The sequence below is a fragment of the Pinus tabuliformis genome, chromosome Q (genome assembly GCF_031772625.1).
Source record: "Pinus tabuliformis cultivar Carrire ecotype Pingquan chromosome Q, CPIR1, whole genome shotgun sequence".
Classification (NCBI taxonomy): domain Eukaryota; kingdom Viridiplantae; phylum Streptophyta; class Pinopsida; order Pinales; family Pinaceae; genus Pinus; species Pinus tabuliformis.
Window position 1 is genome coordinate 244,657,875 of NC_142296.1, and position 24,956 is coordinate 244,682,830.

At 38.8% G+C, this 24,956-nt stretch overlaps 1 protein-coding gene across 1 annotated transcript in view; it reads left to right on the forward strand.

Moving 5' to 3' along the window:
- Nucleotides 1-24,956, forward strand: part of ATKRS-1 (lysyl-tRNA synthetase 1) — a 161,052-nt gene that overhangs the window by 131,880 nt on the left and 4,216 nt on the right. The gene's annotated exons all lie outside the window — the stretch shown is intronic.

Below are 24,956 nucleotides of genomic sequence, written 5' to 3' on the forward strand. Positions count from 1 at the left end.
GGGCAATCCTTACTCAGACACAGTCCAAAAGTATCCCACTTATGACAAAGAGATGTATTCCATTGTGCAGGCTTGCTGACAGTGGAAGCATTACATTTTGGGGAAGGAAACGGTCATCCACATAGACCACCGGTCCTTGTAGTTCATACAAACGCAAGGGAAGTTGCAGAATGATCGCCATCAGAAGTGGTCCACATACCTGCAACAGTTCCATTTGAATATTAAGTATAAGAAGGGCAACACCATTAATGTTGTAGATTGCCTCAATTGACCACTGATCATGGCGTTAACCACCGTGCTCAACTCTTGTGGGCACGAGACTTCTGATTGGCCACTTCTATACAAAAGCAACCTATAATTCGGCCACACATACCAGACACTCTTGGAGGGTCAGCATGTTCCAGATTTTCACCTCCAGGATGCCCTGTTAAGTCACCTGGGTCACCTCTGTGTTCCTTCAAGCGAGCTTGCCAAGATGATTTGGGAAGCACTATAGTTGGGTCGCTGGGCATTTTAGGGTCGAGAAAACGGTGGCAGTACTACAGAAGTATTTCTATTGGTTGAATCTTCGACAGGATGTCGGGAAGTACATCAAATCCTACACTGCCTGCGCCATTGTCAAATCGACCATCAATAAGCAAGGCCTCTATGCTCTGTTGCCTACCCCTAGTCGACCTTAGGAATCCATCTCCATGGATTACATGTCGGGCCTTCCTTCTACTAAGCATGGAAACGACTGTGTTTTTGTGGTCGTCGACAGGTTCTCAAAGATGGCCATTATGGCGGCTTGCAAGAAGAATATCACAGTATTAGCCACTTCTAAACTCTTCTTTGAACGAGTGTGGGTACACTTTGGGATCCCATAGTTTATCATCTCAGATTGGGACAGCAGGTTCCTCAGTACATTTTGGTCTAGTCTCTGGTTGATGTTGGACACCAAACTCACTAAGTCCATAGCCGTCCATCCCCAAACTGATGGCCAGACAGAGGTTGTCAACAGGGTGACTGTACACATTTTGCGCATGTACAACTCAAAGCATCCACGCACATGGGATGAGAGCCTTCCCTATGTTCAACACAACTATAATTGGGCTCTCCACAACTCGACTAGCCACAACCCTTTTCAGGTGGGCTTGGGATTCCAGCCACTATGTCCCATTGATGTGGCCATGCCATCTGCAGCTACTCAGGCAGATTCGGCTCATGTCCAATTCGAAACAGATTAGGCAAACAACTTCATTGAGCACATCCAACATATCCGACAACAGGTCCACGACATTCTAGAGAAATCAAATGCCAAGTACAAGCAGCGACATGATCAACATCGGGTGCCACACAAGTTTCAGATGGGTGACAAAGTTTGGTTGGATTTTCAAAATGAACGCCTTACCAGAGCCTATCGGAAACTCAAACCACTGTGATATGGTCCTTACACCATTACCAAGGCTGTGGGAGACAATGCATTTGAGCTCAGCATTCCCCCATTCCTTGGCCTGCACCCAGTGTTCAATGTGGACCGCCTTTGGCCATACTTTCCGCCATTAATAGACACATCCGACATTGCAGAACAACTCACACCAACAGAGTTAAATCCAGATTGCATGGAACAAGTTGTAACTAGTCGGATCATGGACATGCAGATCAAGCACACTCGCCAGCAGAAGATCCAACTGTATCGAGTTGTCAAAGCAGGCCAATTCCTTCACCAGGGACCAAGTTCATTAGAAGTTTCCTCATCTCATGGAGGAACTCAACGCAATGGGGACCATTTCTTCCTAAGGGGGGAGGAATGATCCAGGTGGATATTGGTGGCCAATCGCCAATTCCACTTGGACCCCCACCATTGTTTCTTTTAGTTTTTTTAGTTTCCTTATTTGTAGCACAATTTACTATTTTTGGCAGTTTTTCGAGTCCTGAACTTCTGGAGCTGTTTTGAGGCCCTAAACGACGTTTTTTGGGAAAACTGGGAGCAACGAGGGTCTATGGACCGATGTTTCTCATCCCAAAGTTGTAGTCTTCGGATAGATCTTTCTAACGAGGTATTGTGCACGTCAAATGGAGATCGTATGCCAAAGTTACGACCTCAGGAAGTTGATGTACCAATTTACCTAGAACGGGGCCCATAGTTTGGCGCTTCATCTCTTAGGGTTAGGTTTTTGGATGTTTAGGGTTTTCCATTGTTTCTCAACAAAATAGGCCTTCGAGCCTCATTGTAAGACAATTTGAGGCATGTAGTCGCCAAATCTCTCCTCAGAGATAAGCTACCATCGCCTGAGCTAGTTTATTTCCATCTCTGTTTGTAAGCATATTTCAGTATTTTACATTAATGAAATGAAGTATTATTTCTGCTGCACCTTTGTATTTATGGTCATCTCTGTAATTTGTTGCGTTCTTGTTGAAATTCGTATCATTGGCTCAAGCCGTGGATTATTTACCTCTTTGAGGGTTTTAACCACGTCAAGAATACTGGTGTATTGATTTGTGATTTATTTGAGCGGTGTCCTTTGGTGTTCTATCTGAGGTACTTACCCTGTAAATTCCTACATGGTATCAGAGCTATTTGAGGGCCGCATCCGTTGGTGATCCAAATCGGAAGCTGGTACAATTGCATCCGACTGTCGTTTCGTAGATCTACTGTTTTTGACCACTTTTGGGCTGAAAGGATTGCTCTATTGTGTGAGGTATATAGTCTTTATTTGCAGTTTTAGTTATTTATCTCTCTGTTTAGTTCAGTTTATTTATCCCTTTGCTTTTTATTACTGGATCTATACCTTTCATTTCTGCGTATGCTTTTTGCCTCGCGACTTTGTGTGATCTGGGCAAATCAGAAACAAAAAGGAAGAATTTTTCTCATGTGTATGCTCTTTTCCGCCGCGTTTTAGTGTGATCTCGGAAAATCAAAAACATTGAGAAAATATTTAGTTTCTGGCGAAAGCTAACTTTAAGCCATAAGGTTTGGTTTTTTTGTATGTCCGTGTTGGGTTGTGTGGTTTTTTGTTTTGTAAGCAAAAAGGGTTTTTTCATGTAACCACACACCCCAAAGCTTCAATGGCTAAAAAAAAAGCCCCCCTCCCTCTTTTCCAAATATTACTAGCCTTTTAAACTAGCTCACTTGGTTCAAAGTTACTTTACGAGAATAGAGGTTTTGAGTTCAAGTCTTTCTTTTGTTGAGTTACTTTTTCAAAAAGCACATGTAACTTATGTTTTAAAGCTATTTTATGTAAAAGTGTTCTCACCCATTATAAAAAGTGAGTCACTTATAATTCTAAAGTCTCTTATTTAGAAAAGTGAGTCACATAAAATCTCTTTTTAAAGTGAGCTAATTAGATTATGTTTGGAAAGGGCGGGTCGGGGGGGGGGGGGGGGAGATTTCTAAATCGCACTTTTACACACTTCGTTGGCATCTTCAACAACTTTTATTCAAAAAACCATAACTTCTTCATCCGAAAGCTGTTTTCAGAGCGTTTTTTTTAATTAATCTGCTAATTTTTCAATATCTTTCCATTAGAACACTTAGTTTCAACATCTACAACTTTAGTTTCTGTTAAAATGGAAAGTCCATGCATTCTTGACAGCACCAACTACTTCCAATGGTGGTCCTACATTGTGGATTTATTTAGAAGTAAAGATCTTTATAGAATAGCCTCATGCCAAAAAACTAAACCTAAAGAAGATAATGGAACCAAATGGGAAAATAGGCAAGATCAAGCATGTGGGTTGATAGGGATGTTTATTTCTCCAGACCTTAGATTCCATATCGCAGAACTTGATATTCCTAATGAAGCAAAGAAACAACTTACTAAAGTTTTTGGAATTAAAAATGAAATTAGGGCCCATCAACTCGAAAATGAGTTGCTTACGTTGGACCCCAATAATTTTTCTTCCATTGAAGATTTTTTGTCCAAGTTCAAGACCCTTAGATTTCTCTTGGAAGGTGTTAAGGTTAAGAAAGAAGATGGTAGCCTTATCTATTCCATTCTTACTAAGTTGGGACCAACCTACTCTGTGTTTGTTTCCACCTTCCATTCTACTAGAGAAGACTTTATTTCTCAAGGACAAGACTACAAGTCCCCCTCTTTTGATGCCTTTTGTGATTATTTAATAAGAGAACAAGAAAAACTCTTACATCTTGGTCTTCTTAATCTTGGAAACTCTTCTAAGAAAGCCTTAGCTACCTAGCAACAACCAAATTCAAAGAATCCTAGGCAACATTATCCTAAAAGGAATGGTCCTAAACTAAACAAGGGTCCCAAGCAGTTTCATTCTTAAAATGAAAACTTAGTTCAACAAAATTATAAGACAAATAAAAGCAAAGGGAAGAAGATTGATAGGCATTGCAACTTTTGTAATCGAGATGGCCACTTCGAATCCAAATGCTTTAAGAAGATTGAAGCATTGGAAGCAACAATGAAGAAGCATAACATCCATTTGGAGCACTCTTGAACTTCAACTTCATCTTCATGAATAACACTTTTTGCATGTGGTTGTCAAGCATCTCGGTCTGGTTATGCACTAAATGTATCTTCTTCTTCTCATTCTCATGAGTGGCTCATTGATTCTAGAACTTCTTATTACATGGCAAAAAACAAGCCATGTTTTCTTCTTTAAATGATTGTAACAACAAATATATATATGTTGGTGATAATAGATCTCTTAGTGTTGTAGGGACTGGAACTATTGATCTAGACAATGGTCAATTTAATGATGTAGTATGTGTTCCAACCTTACTCTGCAACCTTCTATCTGTATATCAGATAACTCATTCAGGTGAAGGTAAAACCGTTGAATTTTCACCTCATGATGCTGTAATTAAGGACCTAAGAGATCCTAGACAGATTTTAGCCACTGGCATTGCTGATGATTCTACAAGGTTGTCTAAGTTTAACAACTTTGGGTCATCAACACTTCCCTCGGTATTTGTTGCTCATAATGATGAAGTGAACAAACTTTGGCATGAGTGATTTGGTCACTTAAACTATCATTCCCTTCAAAATCTATGTAAAGAAAATATGGTGACAGGTCTGCTTATGGTATCTTGTAGAGATGGTGTTTGTGCTATATGTGTACTCCGAAAACATCATCGGTATAGTTTTGAAAAACGTGCCTAATGGCACGCCTCAGCGCCTTTACAACTTGTGCATAGTGATTTATGTGGTCCACTTCCAGTTGTTTCATTGTCTGGCTACAAGTATTTGTTAACTTTCATTGATGATTTCTCCATACGCACTTGGGTATACTTCTTAAAACTCAAGAGTGAAGTATTTAACATGTTCTTGGCCTTTAAGGCCTTTGTTGAGAAACAATCTGGACATCAAATTCTTAAGCTAAGATTTGATAATGGCGGAGAATATGTTAACAACAAATTCATCAACTTTTGCATTGAGCATGGAATTCAAATGCAACATACTGTTCCATATACTCCACAACAAAATGGTGTAGCTGAAAGGAAGAATTGCACCTTAAAGGAAATGGCTAATTTTATGCTTCAATCTAAAGGACTTAGTCTTAATTTTTGGGCAGAAGCAATTAATTGTGCAAATTACATAGTAAATGACACTCCTACTAAGGTTTTAAAGAATATCACTCCAGAAGAAGCATGGAGCTCAATTAAACTAGATATAAGTCACTTTCATGTTTTTGGAAGAGAAGCATGGGCCCATATTCCAGATGAGAAACATAAAGCTTTAGAACCTAAGAGTGAAAAATGTATTTTTGTTGAATATTTTGAAGATGTCAAAGGATATAGACTTATTCCCCTTAAGTCCAAAAATGTTATCATTAGAAGAGATGTAAAGTTTGTTGAAAATATATCGGCTTATGAGCCTAGTTCGACGGATGTGCCACATCTCTCTATCGCTTCTACTTCTGAAAACATTTCTTATTCAGATGATGACAACGAGGATGACAATCCGGCCCCACCTTCTCAAGATCCTCCTTCAACTCCTAAGCTTCCAACATGGGTCCGTGCTACTCCGGATGCAGCAGGTGCTCTTGCAGGTGATCCTAGAGATCAACGACGTACACGTTGTCAGTTTGATAGAGCCTCTTCTTTAGTGGCTCAAGCTTCAACGATTCATGATCCTGACACCTTTGCAGAAGCTTCAGGCCATCCAGATTGGGAGACAACTATGAATGAAGAATATCGTTCATTATTAACAAATGATACATGGGATCTTGTTCCTCTTCCAAAGGGAATAAAACTTGTTAGATGTAAATGGGTTTACAGAACCAAGTTTGGACCAGATGGAAAAGTTGATAAACATAAAGCTCGTCTTGTAGCTAAGGGCTTTTCTCAAGTTGAAGACATTGACTATACTGAAACCTTCTCCCCTGTTGCTAAAATGAACTCTATCTGTCTTGTTCTTTCCCTTGCTGCCTCTTTCAAATGGGAAGTTCATCAAATGGATGTTAAATCTGCCTACGTGCATGGGGACTTGCATGAAGAAATCTATATGGAACAACGTCCTGGCTTTATACAAATAGACTCCAACCTTGTATGTCGGCTTAAGAAATCCCTTTATGGTCTCAAGCAAGCCCCTCGAGCTTGGTATGCCAAAATGGATAACTTTCTTTTAGATACTGGCTTTTCTAGGTGTCATTCTAACAATACTGTCTACACCAAGAAAGTGGGCTACAGAACCAAGTTTGGACCAGATGGAAAAGTTGATAAACATAAAGCTCGTCTTGTAGCTAAGGGCTTTTCACAAGTTGAAGACATTGAATATACTGAAACCTTCTCCCCTGTTGTTAAAATGAACTCTATCTGTCTTGTTCTTTCCCTTGCTGCCTCTTTCAAATGGGAAGTTCATCAGATGGATGTTAAATCTGCCTACGTGCATGGGGCTTGCATGAAGAAATCTATATGGAACAACATCCTGGCTTTACACAAATAGACTCCAACCTTGTATGTCGGCTTAAGAAATCCCTTTATGGTCTCAAGCAAGCCCTCGAGCTTGGTATGCCAAAATGGATAGCTTTCTTTTAGATACTGACTTTTCTAGGTGTCATTCTGACAATACTGTCTACACCAAGAAAATGGGTAAGTCTCTTATCATTCTTGTTCTTTATGTTGATGATCTTATCCTTACTGGTAGTGATCCCAACCTTATAAACCATGTGAAGTCCAACCTTAAAAAGAAGTTTGAATTGACAGACTTAGGACACTTGCATTATTTTCTTGGTCTTCAAGTGTTGCAATCCAAGGAAGGTATTTCCCTTTCCCAGTCCAAGTATGCATGTGATCTTCTACGCCACTTTCACATGGAAGACTATAAGCCAACCCCTTCTCCCTTTCAGTCTAGAGCCAAACTTTCAGTCACTTGTACTTCCCCTGAAGTCGATGGTCCCTGATACCGTCAACTTGTAGGAAAACTTTTGTATCTGACCCATACCCGTCCTGACCTTTCCTTTGCTGTTGGCCTTATTGCTCGGTTTATGCAAAACCCCCATGAAAGTCATTGGAAAGTAGCTAAAAGAATACTTTGTTGTGTTCGAGGTACAATTCAGTTTGGGATTCATTACAGTGCAGAAGCATCTCCTCTATTGGTTGGTTTCATTTATTCCGATTGGGCTGGTGACCCTAATGATCGGAAGTCTACTCCAAGTTATGTGTTCACTCTTGGTTCTGGACCTATTATATGAGCTTGTAAGAAACAAAGTGCCATTTCTCTTTCTTTAGCAGAAGCAAAGTATCGTGGTGCTGTAGAAGCTAGTAAGGAAGCCGTGTGGCTTCGTCAGATCCTGTCAGAGTTTGGCTTTTAGCAGCAACATTCAACTACACACTAGTGTGATAATCAAAGTTCCATTCAACTATGCAAAGATCCAATTCAATATCAGCGCAAAAAACACATTGAACAACACATGCACTTCATCAGAAAGCTCATTCATGACCATGTTCTTGAAGTGCAATATTGTTCAATCGATGATCAAGTTGCAAACATATTTACAAAGACTCTCACAAAGGCGAAGTTTACTAGACTTCGATTTATGGTTGGAGTTCAGGAAGTTGTCACTACGGGGGGATAGGCTCTAATGCCTCCTCCCTTCTCCTATTGTGTCATATTTGTACATCCTTCAATCCTATTCCAAGTTGTTCTTAAGTGGGGATGTTAGGATATTCCGATACATAGGAAATAGTTAAGTATAACTTGGTCTAGTATAGAGTTAGGTAAAGTGTGTTTCTTTACTATGTACTTTTGTAACTTACAATCCGATGGTCACAATATGTTCTAGACATTAAGTGATTCCACGGTTCATTCTCTCATCGATATTACCGACACTTGATCCGTGGCTTAACACTCGATTGGTCCATGATCTCTATTTAAAGAGCATGGAGGGTCATTTGTAGGGTGATCATTCATGAGAGAAGCCTATGTAAATTTTACTGATTTTGTTAATAAATTGTTTCAAGTGGTCGCATTGGCTCTGGCTGTGGACTGTTTCCCTCTTTGAGGGTTTTAACCACGTCAAGAATACTGGTGTATTGATTTGTGATCTATTTGTGAGCAATGTCCTTTGGTTTTCTATTTGAGAAACTTACCCTGTAAATTCCTACATTCTTTTTACTTTTTCTTACTTATTAGTTTTTTCACAAGAACACAGAATGTAGGCTGCAAGCCAAGGCAAAAACCTCTCCACTTGAGAGGAAAACCTGCAAATCTCTTCTCTTATTATAGATTCTTCAATTGACGAATTCCAAGACCTCTAGACCAAGACCAATACTGTCCAAGACCATGTCCAACGCTTCCAGATGATGTGCTTCCTTTGTCCAAGTCAAATCTAGTCAAGTCTCTTCCAGTAGCACAACTTTGACCCCCAGTTTCAGAATTTCGGCGACTACTGTAGGTCTGAAATTTTCGGCCCTCCCAGCAACCGCTGTTGCCACACGTGTGAACTTATTTTGGCCTCCCAAGGCTTATTTAGAGTCTAGACCTTCACTTGGCTTTCTTCTTCTTGTGCTTGAAGATGACCTAATGTGACCTTTGCTGACCTTCTTTCTCTTTTTTCTTCAAGATCGAACTTGCTGAAGAAAAACCCTAGTGCAACAACATAAAACCCTAGCCTTCCTTCATACGTGTGGGAAAGAAATAGCCCAAAAACAAGCCTTTTTCGTCCTCTTCCTTCTTCGTTGCTTTCTTGCTCTTCTTCTTCACTTCAATTGCTGAGTGAATGAATGTCTTCCAAGGAGGTCGAGGTCCCTCCTTTATATAGGCTTCTAAAGTTGCACGTGGCTCCTCAAAATAGGCTGACTTCCCAGCTGCTAGGATGACTTGGCCTTGAAGGGTATTTTGACACTTTTAATGACAAAAGTAATTTTCTTTACAAGTTACAATGTGCTTGATGCGGTCTTCAACTTATGACAATGACTTTTGACTTTTTGACCTAGGACAAATCCTAGAAGCACTCAATGGGTGCTTGACCTATAAAATACAATAACTTGAGCATGAAACCCATGCTCTAAAAATAATAATAATATATTTTCTTTCATTTTACAATATACAAGAATCAAAAGTATATTTCATATTTATGAAGATCGAACCTAGCTACAGATTTTTCAACACTCCCTCTTAACTAAGGAGGTATTCACAAATGGTACATTGACATTCTCAATTTGAAGACATCTCATAAGAAGAGTCAGATTGGTAACCCATCTGTTTAGCATCATATCAACAAGCATTGTCATATAGCAAGGCCTTGACTAACAACTCTATCTCTCCACAAGATCAGAGCACGATGCTGACGAGACCAATGATTTATAGAGACCATCATCATTGTCTGTCAAGGTGCATACCCCACCTTGGTGTTTGCAGAGTATTTCCTTCCTTGGACTATTCTTATCTTGGATAGGTAGTCCTCAAAGAATATCGATACTCGACTACTCTTATCTTGGATGTCCTAACACATTCTCAAAGAGTATTAGATGCCGGATGCTTACCCAATCCTCCATTATGTCTTCCCAAGTGCAGACAAAAGTGATGTGCCTATCTCTCCCTCTCAACCAGGGAGGATATATCAACCAAACCAAGTTTGTCTCTCAAATACACAAGCTTCTTATTAGGAAGAGATTTTGTCAATATGTCAGCTACGTACTCATCGGTGGAGATATACGGTAGCTGCAACACACCATTTTGTACTAGCTTCTGAATGTAGTGATACTTGTTGATATGCTTTGTCTTTCCATGAAACACTGGGTCTTCAGACAATGTTATGCAATTGCTATTATCACAATGTATCACTGTAAGGTCCATTGGTCCTTCAAATAAGTCGAACATCAACTTCCTCAACTAGACATCTTCTTTGCATACTGCACAGGCTGCAATATATTCAGCCTCAACACTACTCAAAGCAACCGTATCTTTCTTTCTGCTCATCCATGAGATCATGGAGGATCCTAAACTAAAACATCCTCCTGTAGTGCTACTTCCATCCTGCTCACTGCCTCCCCAGTTGGAATTTGTATATCCAATCAACTGGACATCATTCATCCTATCATATTTCAGGGAGTAGTGGATTGTTTCTTGCAGATATCATGCTTTGACTCTACTTAGAACTGACTAAGAACATTCACTGTAAAACATATGTTTGGCCTAGTATTCACCAAGTAAATCAGTGAGCCAATCAATTGTCTATACCTGGTAGGATCCACTGGGCTAGATTCGAAACTCCTTAGTCTCTTCAAGTTTGTCATTGGTTTGCAATCCATCATGTCAAACCTCTTCAACATCTCGATCACGTACTTCCCTTGATCTAGGTAGATCTCATAAGGTCCCTGCTAGACTTCAAGTCCAAAATAATAGTGTATCAACCCAAGGGCCTTCTTATCGAATTCTGCTCCTAGTTTCTTCTTGCATTCTTCAATTCGACCTTCCACACTTCTCAAGAAAAGATCATCCACATACAGAAGAATGAGTATAGTCTCACCCTTTACAACCTTGAAGTAAAGGTTCAGATCAACAAAACTTTTTGTGAAGCCCAATCTTTGAAGGTATGCATCCATCCTTTTCATACCATGCACTTGGTGCCTGCTTAAGGCCATATAATGCCTTCTTCGCTCTGCAAACATATGACTCTCTATCTCTGACTTCAAATCCCAAAGGTTGCTCTATATAGACTTCCTCATCAATTGTGTCATTAAGGAATGTAGTTTCAACATTCCTTTGATGTATATTACATCCCATCGATGTTGCCAAAGAGATCAATGATCTAATAGTTGTATACCTTGCTGTTGGAGCAAAACTCTCTTCATAATCAATGCCTTCTTGTTGAGAGAAACCCCTAGCCACAATTCTTGATTTATACTTGTCAATACTTCCATCTGCCACATGTTTAATCTTGTACAACCACTTGGAAGTTACCACAAACTTGTCTTTAGTCCTAGGTACGATCTCCCATACCCCATTCTTCATAATCGATTGGTATTCTTCGTTCATAGCATCTTTCCATTCTTGATGATTGAAAACTTCTTCAAAAGTGGATGGTTCTGCTTCTATTAACTTTGGCATATATGCTGCATAAATATAATACATTTTTGGTTTCTTGCTTTCCCTGAATGTGATCTTAGCAATTCCATGTCCCTCTGCATCCAATACGGTAGATTTTAACTTGTTAGGTCTCTTTCTAGTCTCGAGGTATATGTTCACTGGGACCTTCAACTTCATGATTTTATTCTTCTTCCTCCCTAGTGACTTTTTCTTCAAATACCATAAGTTCTTCATCATCAAAGTCCATAGGGATATCTTTCGATTTCTTGAACGCAATACATTCATCAAATATTACATCTCAACTGACTTCTATTTGGTGTCCTTTTATGTAGATCCTATAGGCCCTAGAAGAATTACTGTAGCCAATGAAAGTTCCCCTCATGCCTGATGGATCCATCTTCTTTCTCTTATACTTTGGTATATGAATATAAACATGACAACCAAAAATTCAGAGATGATCTACGCTTGGTTTCTTCCTAGTGAATACTTCTTCAAGAGTTAAGTTATCTAGTGACCTATGGGGACTTTGATTTTGTATGTGTTGTAACATGTTTTGAATTATATGTGATGTACATGTTAAACATAAGTGTAAAAAGAACAAAATCAAATATTGAAAGAGGAAAAGAAAAATGTGAAAGACTTTTTGTTATTTGATTAAACTAAGTTATGTTGGTTTATCAAAGTCTTTTGCATTACTAATATCTTGTGCCTAAAAAGTTTATTGTAATAAATTGAGACGGACGGTGGGACCCTGTGGTGACAATCGGAAGTGTTAAAGTGTGAGCAGGGTGATGGCGCACGAAAGGCAGAGAGGATGGGACCCGCTCGATGGAGAAAACTCGATAGCACAACTAAAGAGAAGATTAACACAAACAGTGCCACCGCAAAGACTTTTGTCGACTCTGTTGACTTTTAAATGAACGGTGTAGATTTACTGCGGGGGCACCACTCAGAAGTTGGTTCCGTACAAAGTAGTCCCCCCATAGTGACGACAACAAGCGAGCCAACTCATTCTAATTTCATTCACCATGTCACATTCCTTTGTCCAACTGTCCTCCAAACTGTCAAATCCTCCATTTAATTCGGTCATTTCCCATGATGGAATTTAATGTCGTTTTCCCTCTTATAATTTCTCATTCCGCTATAAAAACCTTTTCTTGGCTTTTGCTCAGTACATTGTCTTGTTGTTCACTGCCAAGAAATTCAAAGTCCAGCTCACATCCGAGTCAGCCTCATCACCAGTACCAGGTATTTTTCCATAATCAACTGTTTATCTTTTAAAAATGGCCAAGAAAACTGTTTTAGCCTGTTCATTCTCTCACATTCCGCTCATGGATACTGAAATGGATGTCTTTGATGTTTCTTTCCTTGTCATCCATCATGAATTCTACCAACATGTCCAATTAAACCAATCCAATTCCCCAATTTATGCTGCAATGGTAAAATCTGGTGTGTTGGCAACCTTTTTCCCTCAAACACCTATTTCCTAAATTTATTCATTGGCTAGTTTCAACAATGTATCCTCAAAGGTGTTTTGTGATAAATAGGTTGGGAAAAAGTGTTTTTCAGGTGTCCTCTCTTTTGATTCAACAAGCATTGTGCTATCCTTTTGCAGAGTCTTACTTCTCTTTCTCTGAAGAATCATTCACTGCTTATTTTGAAGAATTATACGAATCAGAATCTGCTGTAATTCACTTGTATTTAATGACTAATGGAAAACAATTCCCTGTAGATTCCACTCATTTTCCCTTGGATATTTTTTCGGAAGATGTAAGACTAGTTCTTCAGGTCTTGGCCAAACTTTTAGGGAAAGAGGACATTACAGTAGTTGATAAAGCAATTTTAGGAATGCTTGCTGTAATGGTGAACCCTGGAGTTGTATTAGATATACCAACCTATTGGGAAAAATAAATTAATGTCCAGTACATGAATTTCACTCTTATAGTTTGTTTTATGTTTCCTTCACTTGTAACATATTTATTCCTGTATTCCAATGTTGAGAAATTCATGCATCTAGGGTTGAATATCATGGACACCCTCAAGCATAAACAATCAGTGTTCTGGATTGATATCGTAAGAATTGATCCTAGAAATGGGGGTCTGTCCTATTTTGCATCTTTTTTCCTTTCTCTTGTATATTCAATCATCAATAGTTCACCTGCACCAACTTTACTCCCTAAAGTCCAATCTTTCCTTCAAGTGAGTAAAGATGTAAAGGTTGGAGATTGGTTTTTTTTTTTTCTAGGATCATGTTGAAATAAGGTTGTATGGAGTTGAGGTTGAGCCCTACATATTACTAACTTTTGTTCCCATGAGGATGTTTGCTCTTGAATTCATTAGATAGAGTCTAAATGTGGATCAGGTACATTTTGTATCCGCAAAGAAGGGACTCATTTGCAGGTTGCCTAGGACTGTTGGACCATTCATTGTAAATACTAGGCAAGCAGGAGATGAAGTCCATAAACTGTCAGAAGGGATGAATTTATTACTAGAAGAGAAATGGGCTTATGATCCATATCATACAATTTCAAATAGAAGAATATAAAATGGGTATGCTCCTTTTGTGCACGAATCAAAACTAGAAATTGAAAAGTTGGCAAATGGAGGGCAGTCAACTCCCTTGGGAAATATAGAGATTGAGACCCCTCTTGCTATTGAAAAGAACCTGAAGAGAAGCAAGTCAGAGGTAGTTGATCCAGAGGAAGAGGAAGACAAAGCAACAAAAAGGGCAAAGATGTTTGAAGAGACTAGCGCATCAGCAGCTCCCAGTATAAAATTGCAGTTAGGGGAAACTTTTTGTACTCCTTCTCCAGTTTCAGGGGAATCTTCTCAAGATTCAGTTTCCATGATTAAACAGATGTTTTTGCAGGTGGAGGAGAGAAACAAGAAAATTAGAGAAAACATGGAATCACAATCAAAAGCTCAGGTATCTTCTGAATATCAGACAAGCTGCTATCAACGATGGATTTAGAGAAAAGCCAGCGAAAATTTGCTCTCTGTCATCCATCAAAAATGTCAATGACATCTGCAGCAGGGTTCAAGACTGTTAATTTAACAGTGGATGCAAAGAGGATTCCATTGCTTGATAAGATTAATCTACATATGCAAATTGGGCAATTAATTTTTCATGATTTATATAAATCTGCTTTAGCTGCTTCTAAAGCTGAAAATATGTTAGAGAAAGTGGTAAACCAACTAAAGTTGGAGAAAGCAAACTCCAGAGCTCTTAATACTCAAAATGAAGAGCTGAAAAAATAATTGTTAAGATTGGTGTAAATCCAGAAGATAGGTTTGTAATTCAAAAGTTACTGTAGAGTGTTGAGATAGAGATTCAAGCACTGAAGAAAAAGTTGAAGTTGCCCTAAGGAGAGCATCCCATGGCTTCAGAGGTAGCAGGGGTTGAGAAAGAAAAAGAATTTCTGGTCCAAGAGCTTCTACAAAGGCATGAGGAGATAATGAAATTGAAGGAAATGAATATTTCTTTACAACAAAAGTTTGATTCACATGTATGCACAATTATGGTGGCAACAGATTCAGATGATCCCTCTGGCAATTATTAGGACTGAGTTGCACATTTCTGAAAATGAGTTAAAGAAGAAGCAAATAGATTTGGACAATGCTGTGAAAATCATCAAAGCAACTGAGCAAGCGCTGTTTATGACCAAAGTGACTGCAAAAAAATATAGAAGTGCTTTCTAGGCTGCTCAGCAAGAAATTAAAGAATTGAAGGAAAAAGTGAAAGGAAATATGTCCCTGGTACAAGCAAGAGAAATATTGTGAAATGACATAATCAATACTGTAAAGAGTGTTTGGCAATTCCTAGTTATCATTGAAGAGGAGAAGATTATTATCAGAGACTTAGAAGAAGTCATCCTCAGTAATAAGCAAAAGTTGTAGAATACAGCCCAGTTTGCTAAGAAGTTAATTAACTTCTTAAATTCAAAGTATACGCAGGAAATGAAAGAGTTTGGAATAGAAGACATGACAAAGCATGTGATGGAGATAAACAAAATGATATTGAAACATGCCAACTAGAAAGCAGCAAAGAAGAAATTGATGGAGATTAAGGAAGCAATGATGAGTTTTGATATCAATTTTGATAAAAGAACAAGCGCTGGTTTTCCATCTTGTTGGGATCAACAAAACAATTTGTTATCCTGGGAACTGTATGAAACATTACTGGTGGAAGCAAAAAGTAAAATCAATTCTATGCATGAAAAAGATGTAGTCTTAAAGGGAGCTACAATTGTCAACTATCTTCATAAAGATTTTCAACTTGTTTGGATGATGAAGACTCTGTTTATTGAGAAGCCTACATACAGCAGAATCATGGACTTCAGGATAACACATGTTAAGTTTATAAATTCCTCAAGTACAAGTACATAAATCTGGAGCAAGACCAAGGAATGTCGGCACAAGCTGCTGATATAGAAGCAAAACCCTCTACTGCTCCATAATCTCAGATTGATTTGAGATGAAATGTTCACTTTTAAAAGTTGTTTTATTTTCAAGCCATATAATTTTTATGTTTCAGTGTAATGTTTGAATAGTCAGGTGGTCAGGAGGTTGACAGTTTTGATAACTGTCTTTTTGAGTGTAGGAATTTACAGGGTAAGTTCCTCAGACAGAACACCAAAGGACACCGCTCACAAACAGATCACAGATCAATACACCAGTACTTTTGATGTGGTTAAAACCCTCAAAGAGGGAAACAGTCCACGGCCTGAGCCAACGCGGCCACTTTAGACAATTTATTAATAAAAGAATGAAAATTTACATAAGCTTCTTTCATGGATGGTTACCCAACAAATGACCCTCCATGCTCTTTAAATAGAGATCATGGAGCAATCGGGTGTTAAGCCACGGATCAAGTGTCGGTAATACCGAGGAGAGAATGAACCGTCGGATCACTACATATCGTGACTGTCGGATTGTAAGTTACAAAATATACATAGTAAAGAAACACACGTTACCTAACTCTATACTAGACCAAGTTATACTTAACTATTTCCTATGTGTCGGAATATCCTAACATCCCCCCTTAAGAACAACTTGGGATAGGATTGAAGGATTTACAAATATGACACAATAGGAGAAGGAAGGAGGCACTAGAGCCTATCCCCCCTTAGTGACAACTTCCTGAACTCCAACCATAAATCGAAGTTTAGTGAACTTTGCCTTTGTGAGAGCCTTTGTAAAGATGTCTGCAACTTGATCATCTGTTGAACAATATTGCACTTCAAGAACATGGTCGTGAATGAGCTTTCTGATGAAGTGCATGTGTAGTTCAATGTGTTTGCTGCGCTGATGTTGGACTGGATCTTTGCATAGTTGAATGGCACTTTGATTATCACACCAAAGTGTAGTCAGATGCTGCTGCTGAAAGCCAAACTCTGACAGGATCTGACGAAGCCACAAGGCTTCCTTACTAGCTTCTACGGCACCACGATACTCTGCTTCTGCTGAAGAAAGAGAAATGGCACCTTGTTTCTTGCAAGCCCATGTAATAGGTCCTGAACCAAGAGTGAACACATAACCTGCAGTAGACTTCCGATCATCAGGGTCACCAGCCCAATCGGAATCAGTGAAACCAACCAATAGAGGAGATGCTTCGGCATTGTAATGAATCCCAAACGGAACTGTACCTCGAACATAACGAAGTATTCTTTTAGCTGCTTTCCAATGACTTTCACGTGGGTTTTGCATAAACTGAGAAACAAGGCCAACAACAAAGGAAAGGTCAGGACGAGTATGGGTTAGATACAAAAGCTTTCCTACAAGTTGACGGTATAAGGTAGCATCAACTTCAGGAGAAGTACAAGTGACTGAAAGTTTGACTCCAGACTGAAAGGGAGAAGGGGCTGGCTTACAGTCTTCCATGTGAAAATGGCGTAGAATATCACAGGCATACTTGGACTGGGAAAGGGAAATGCCTTCCTTGGATTGCAAGACTTGAAGACCAAGAAAATAATGTAAGTGTCCTAAGTCTGTCATTTCAAACTTCCTTTTAAGGCTAGACTTCACATGGTTTATAAGGTTGGGATCACTACCAGTCAGGATAAGATCATCAACATAAAGAACAAGAATGATAAGAGACTTGCCCACTTTCTTGGTGTAGACAGTATTGTCAGAATGACACCTAGAAAAGCCATTTTCTAAAAGAAAGTTATCCATTTTGGCATACCAAGTTCGAGGAGCTTGCTTGAGACCATAAAGGGATTTCTTAAGCCGACATACAAGGCTGGAGTCTGTTTGTATAAAGCCAATAGGTTGTTCCATATAGATTTCTTCATGCAAGTCCCCATGCAAGAAGGCGGATTTAACATCCATCTGATGGACTTCCCATTTGAAAGAGGCAGCAAGGGAAAGAACAAGGTGGATAGAGTTCATTTTGGCAACAGGGGAGAAGGTTTCAGTATAGTCAATGCTTTCAACTTGTGAAAAACCTTTAGCAACAAGACGAGCTTTATGTTTATCAACTTTCCCATCTGGTCCATACTTGGTTCTGTAAACCCATTTGCATCTAACAAGTTTTTGTCCCTTTGGTAGAGGAGCAAGATCCCATGTATCATTTTCCAATAATGAATGATATTCTTCATTCATAGCTGCTTCCCAATCTGGATGGCCTGAAGCTTCTGCAAAGGTGTCAGGATCATAATTCACTGAAGCTTGAGCCAGTAAAGAAGAGGCTCTCTCGAACTGAGAACGTGTACGTCGCTGATCTGTAGGATCATCGGCAAGATCACCTGCTGCATCCCGAGTAGCACGGACCCATTTTGGAAGCTGAGGAGCTGAAGGAGGATCCTGAGAAGGTGGGGGAGGATTTTCATCCTCGCTTTCATCATCTGAAGAAGAAATATTTTCAAAAGTAGAAGAGATAGGGAGAGGTGGCAGATCCGCCGAACTAGGCTCGCAGGCCGATATATTTTCAGCAAACTTTACATCTCTTCTAATGATAACATTTTTGGACTTAAGTTGAATAAGTCTATATCCTTTTACATCTTCAGAATATCCAACAAAAATACATTTTTCACTCTTAGGTTCTAAAGCTTTATGTTTCTCATCTGGAATATGGGCCCATGCTTCACTTCCAAAAACACGAAAGTGACTTACATCTGGTTTGATTGAGCTCCATGCTTCTTCTGGAGTGATATTCTTTAAAACCTTAGTAGGAGTGCGATTTATTATGTAATTTGCACAGTTAATTGCTTCTGCCCAATAATTAAGACTAAGTCTAAGGTGCGATTCTTCCTTTCAGCTACACCATTTTGTTGTGGAGTATATGGAACAATATGTTGCATTTGAATTCCATTCCCAGTGCAAAAGTTGATGAATTTGTTGTTAACATATTCTTCGCCATTATCAGATCTTAACTTAAGAATTTGATGTCCAGATTGTTTTTCAACAAAGGCCTTAAAGGCCAAGAACATGTTAAATACTTCACTCTTGAGTTTTAAGAAGTATACCCAAGTGCGTCTGGAGAAATCATTAATGAAAGTTAAGAAATACTTGTAGCCAGAGAATGAAACAACTGGAAGTGGACCACATAAATCACTATGCACGAGCTGTAAAGGGGCTGAGGCGTGCCAAGAGGCACGTTTTTCAAAACTGTCCCGATGATGTTTTCTGAGTACACATCCGGAACAAATACCATCTCTGCAAGATACCATTGGAAGACCTGTCACCATATTTTCTTTACATAGATTTTGAAGAGAGCGATAGTTTAAGTGACCAAATCGCTCATGCCAAAGTTTGCTCACTTCATCATTATGAGCAACAAATACCGAGGGAAGATTTGATGACCCAAAGTTGTGAAACTTATACAACCTTGTAGAATCATCAGCAATGCCAGTAGTTAAATCTGTCTAGGATCTCTTAGGTCCTTAATTACAACATCGTGAGGTGAAAATTCAACGATTTTACCTTCACCTGAATGAGTTATCTGATATACAGATAGAAGGTTGCAGGATAATATTGGAACACATAATACATCATTAAACTGACCATTGTCTATATGAACAGTGCCAGTCCCTACAACACTAAGAGATCTATCATCACCAACATATATATTTTTGGTGTTACAATCATTTAAAGAAGAAAACATGGCTTTGTTTTTGGACATGTGATAAGAAGCTCCAGAATCAATGAGCCACTCATGAGAATGAGAAGAAGAAGATACATTTAGTGCATAGCCAGACCGAGATGCTTGACAACCACATGCAGAAAGTGCCATTCCTGAAGATGAAGTTGAAGTTGAAGAGTGCTCCAAATGGATGTTATGCTTCTTCATTGCTTCTTCCAAGGCTTCCATCTTCTTAAAGCATTTGGATTCTATGTGGCCATCTCGATTACAAAAGTTGCAATGTCTATCAGTCTTCTTCCCTTTGTTTTTATTTGTCTTATCATTTTGTTGAAATGATTTTTCATTTTGAGGCTTAAATTGCTTAGGACCCTTGTTTGGTTTAGGACCATTCTTTTTAGGATACAACTTCTTAGGATTCTTTGGATTTGGTTGTTGCTGGGCGGCTAACGCTTTCTTAGAAGAGTTTCCAAGATTAAGAAGACCAAGGTGAAAGAGTTTTTCTTGTTCTCTTATTAAAGAATCACAAAAAGAATTAAAGGAAGGGGACTTGTAGTCTTGTCCTTGAGAAATGAAGGCTTCTCTTGTAGAATGGAAGGTGGAAACAAACACAGAGTAGGCTGGTCCCAACTTAGTAAGAATGGAATAGATAAGATTACTGTCTTCTTTCTTAACCTTAACACCTTCCAAGAGAAGTCTAAGGGTCTCGGACTTGGACAAAAAATCTTCAATGCAAGAAAAATTATTGGGGTCCAATGTAAGCAACTCATTTTCAAGTTGATGGGCTCTAAGTTCATTTTTAATTCCAAAAACTTTAGTAATATGTTTCATTGCTTCATCAAGAGCATCAAGTTCTGCAATATGGAATCTAAGATCTGGAGAAGTAGACATCCCTATCAACCCACGTGTTTGGTCTTGCCTATTTCCCATTTAGCTGCCTTATCTTCATCTTTCGGTTTGGTCTCTTGGCCTGAGGCTATTCTGTAAAGACCTTTACTTCTAAGTAAATCCACAATGTAGGACCACCATTGAAAGTAGTTGGTGCTGTCAAGAATAACTTGGCATGGACTTTCCATTTTAACAGAAACTGAAGCAATAGATGCTGAAACTAAGTGTTCTAATGGAAAGATCTCGAAAAATTAGGCTGTTTCAAAAAAAACGGTTCTGAAAACGGCTTCCGGATGAAGAAGTTATGGCTTTTTGAAGAAAATTTGATGAAGTCGTTGATGAAGTGCGGGAATGTGCGGAAACGAAAAATCCGCCCCCACAAAAAAGGAGATTTGAACTCAAGACCTCTACTCTCATAAATTAGCTTTGGACCAAGTGAGCTATACAAAAAGTTTGAGAGAGAGAGAGAGAGAGAGAGAGAGAGAGAGAGGTTGAAGCTTTGGGTTGCGTGCTTGCTTTGAGAAAGCTCTTTTTCCCTACAAAACAAAAAAACACAAAACCCAACACGAACATACAAAAAAAACGAACCTTGCGGCTCGAAATTAGCTTTAGCCAGAAACTAAATATTTTCCTGAATGTTTCTGATTTTCCGAGATCACACTAAGGCGCAGCGGAAAAGAGCATACGCATGAGAAAAATCCTTCCTTTCTGTTTCTGATTTGCCCAGATCGCACAGAGTCGCGGGGCAAAGAGCATACACAGAAATGAAAGGTATAGATCCGGTAATAAAAAATGCTAAATAAACTGAAACCGAAATAAACAGAGAGAAAATAACTGTAAACTGCAAATAAACACTGTATACCTCTAGATATTAAAAATGACGTAGCTAGGGCTAGCGGAAACATTTTCGGGTGAAACGAAAGGGGCTCCTCACTGGAACAGATGCTCCCAACACAACAGAGCAGTCCTCTCGGCCCGAAAGCAGTCAGAAACAGTAGATCTAGGAAACGGTAGTCGGATGCAGTTCTACCGGCTTCAGATTTGGATCACCAATGGACGCGGCCCTCAAATAGCTCCGATACCATGTAGGAATTTACAGGGTAAGTTCCTCAGACAGAACACTAAAGGACACCGCTCACAAACAGATCACAGATCAATACACCAGTACTTTTGACGTGGTTAAAACCCTCAAAGAGGGAAACAGTCCACAGCCTGAGCCAACACGACCACTTCAGGCAATTTATTAATAAAAGAATGAAAATTTACATAAGCTTCTCTCATGGACGGTTACCCTACAAATAACCCTCCATGCTCTTTAAATAGAGATCATGGACCAATCGGGTGTTAAGCCACGGATCAAGTGTCGGTAATACCGAGGAGAGAATGAACCGTCGGATCACTACATATCATGACCGTCGGATTGTAAGTTACAAAATGTACATAGTAAAGAAACACACTTTACCTAACTCTATACTAGACCAAGTTATACATAACTATTTCCTAAGTGTTGGAATATCCTAACATTGAGAAGTTTGTATAAGTGTACGTCCACAAGAGGACCACTTTGTACTTTGATCTTCGCTTTAATGATAAAAAAGCTTTCAGTAATTCCAGAAATTGTTGGGTATGATTTGTTTTCCTTGTGTCATATTATGTATGTATTTCTTCATTGAAAGAATTGAAGTAGTTTGTTCTTTATTTACAGTTAATGGTTATAATTCTCTGTAAATTTAGAGGTTAAAAATCCTTAAAAACAATGCTCTTCTTTCAAAGTTTCATTTCTCATCAAACACACTTTCCTCTAAGTTTATGATAAAAGATTCTGCGAAGACAATCTTTTATTCTGAAGCTTTCACTAACACTTCTCACAAATTTCAATCCATTTGTATTCAATAGTTAAAGGCCATCCAAAGTTGTATTCCATGTATTGAAGGTTAAAGGGTTTAAAACTTAATATTTTGGGGTTTGCAAAATGATGAGACAAACAAATAATAAATCTGTAAGCTTTAATGAATGTCTTGGGCACTAGTTTCTACTTAGCCAGGGATTGTCTCCCAAGGTACAACAATATGTATACAATTGTTTTTGTTGGTTCACCCCATAGGAATTTTGGCAAATCTATACAATTGTTTTTGTTGCTTCACCCCATAGGAATTTTGGCAAATCTTGATCATGTAGCATTGCTTTCACAATTTCCTCAATGGGCTTGTTCTTTCGTTCTGCAACTCCAGTTTGCTCGGGATTATATGGGACTATCATCTCCCCCTTAATCTGAGACTGCTTACAAAAGGCTATAAGTTCTTTTGAAGTATATTCTCCTCCATTATCAGATCTTAATATCTTGCTTCTCCTTTTTGTAATGTTCTCTACTTCAGCGTCGAATTTTTGGAATTTGGTAAAGTAAACCCTTTCCTTGAATGGTCATCTATGAATGTGACATAGTATAGATGGCCTCCAAGTGATTTTGGAGTCATAGGACCACATACATCGGAATGAATAAGATCCAAGATTTCTTTTGATCTTGAAACTTTGCTTCCAAATGGTCTCATGGTGTTCTTACCCAATGCACATCCCTTGCAAACTCCATGATCTTTCAATTCAGGGATGCCATTCACTATGGTATATAGGATTGGAAGGATTTTTTAGTGGAGATGACCAAATCTTCTATGCCAAAGTTCACACAGGCTAACTTCAATGTGAACCAAAGCTTGAGCGAGGGGAGTTATCAATCTATAGAGTCTTCCTTCACGAATCCCAATCATTGTAGCATCTTCTATGCTTGAGTTTTTACCCCATACTACAACCTTTCCATCAATGAATGCAACTCGATCACCTTTGTCTTCTAAGCATGAAATGGAAAGTAATTTTTTGTGCAAACCTAGAACAAATAAGATATTGTTGAGATGAATGTTTCCTCCATTTTCCAGCTCAATTGAAGTTGATCCAATTCCTCTCACATGGTAGCTTTTATTATCACCAAGTTCTATGGAGTAAGAAGACTTCCCTTTTGATAATGTCTTCAATTGATTATGTTGACCAGTCATATGGCTTGATGCTCCACTGTCGATCACCCAAATATTCTCATCTTGAAATGTGCCAGTGAGTGCTGAGAATAATCCTTCATCCTTGTAGATGTCTTGGTCACTTTCTTTTTAGAGAAAAATAGGAGATCCATTACTTCTTTGATGCCCTTCTTGAGTTGACTTGCTACAAACTACTGGGTCACTAGCCTTCCACAAAAAACTGATCAACATGATCACTCGTCAAGGTCATCACCACTATTGGAAAAGGGATCATCAATAGGAGCTACATGAACATCATCTGGTTTAGAGTCTTCAGAATCATCAGATTCGTCAACCTTATAATATTGTAGAAAAACCTTAACATGCCTAACCAGTGATTTTGGTTTTAGTGAAAGGTTCATCTCTTCAACCATATAAGATGGTAGAAAACACTTAACATGCCTAATCAATGATTTTGGTTTGCGTGAAGGGTATATTTTTGTTAAGGCCATGGCAGACAAGTTCAACAATTAATACCACCAACATCAGAGTAGTTCAACAGTCATTACCAACGACATCAAGGTACATAAAAGGCTTGGCACTCTTGATTAAATGTTAGTGCCATACCCTCATACATGATAGAATTCAATGGGAATGTTACAATCCTACCAATCCCAAAATCATGAAAACTGTTAAGTCTGCTGAGTTTTTCGAGTGGGATATGAAAATCTACTTTCTACTTATGAAGTTTGATAAGGTTATAATTACTCTCAAACATCCCAAGACAATTAATGGTAATGTTAAAAATTAAGTAAAATTATAAAAGGGAAATATAAAGGACATGTCAACCAAGGAAGGATAAAGGAAATGTAGGAAATGTCAACTAAGGAAAGATAAGGATTTGTTAACTTTTACTTTAAGAACTTAATATTAGCATTGATTGCCAACATTGCTAGGGTTTAGGAGTTAGGTTTTTTGTTTAGGGTTTAGGAGTTAGTTTTTTATGGTATGACCAGTTCAGGACGGGACTGGCTGGTCTGAACTGGCTGGTCCCTTCCTGAACTAGTCATGCTGTAAAAACCTAACTCCTAAACCCTAAGCAAAAAACCGATACCAAACTAGTACAGACTGGTACACCTGTTCAAGTTGGTGGCTGGTTTGACCCCTGGCCCTATCTTGTTTAGAAGCCAAATTCATCAAACAGAGAATAAACAGTGTCATAACAGAGCCAACTGCCAATTTGAGAGCCCATGAGAATTTCGAGCGTAGCCCATTTAAACAGAGCTGCTCACAGCTTTAGAGTGGCGACTGGGGCTTTAATTACACCCTTCCCCAAGTATACAAAATCAATTCCACAGTGACTCAGACCAGAGACAACTATTATTCTAATAGCCAGCTCTTGTGTACAATCCAAACTCGGCAAATAAAGGGCAAACAGAGTGATAACAGAACCAACCACCAACCTCAGAGTCAAAGAGAATTATGATCGTAGTCCAGATGAACAGA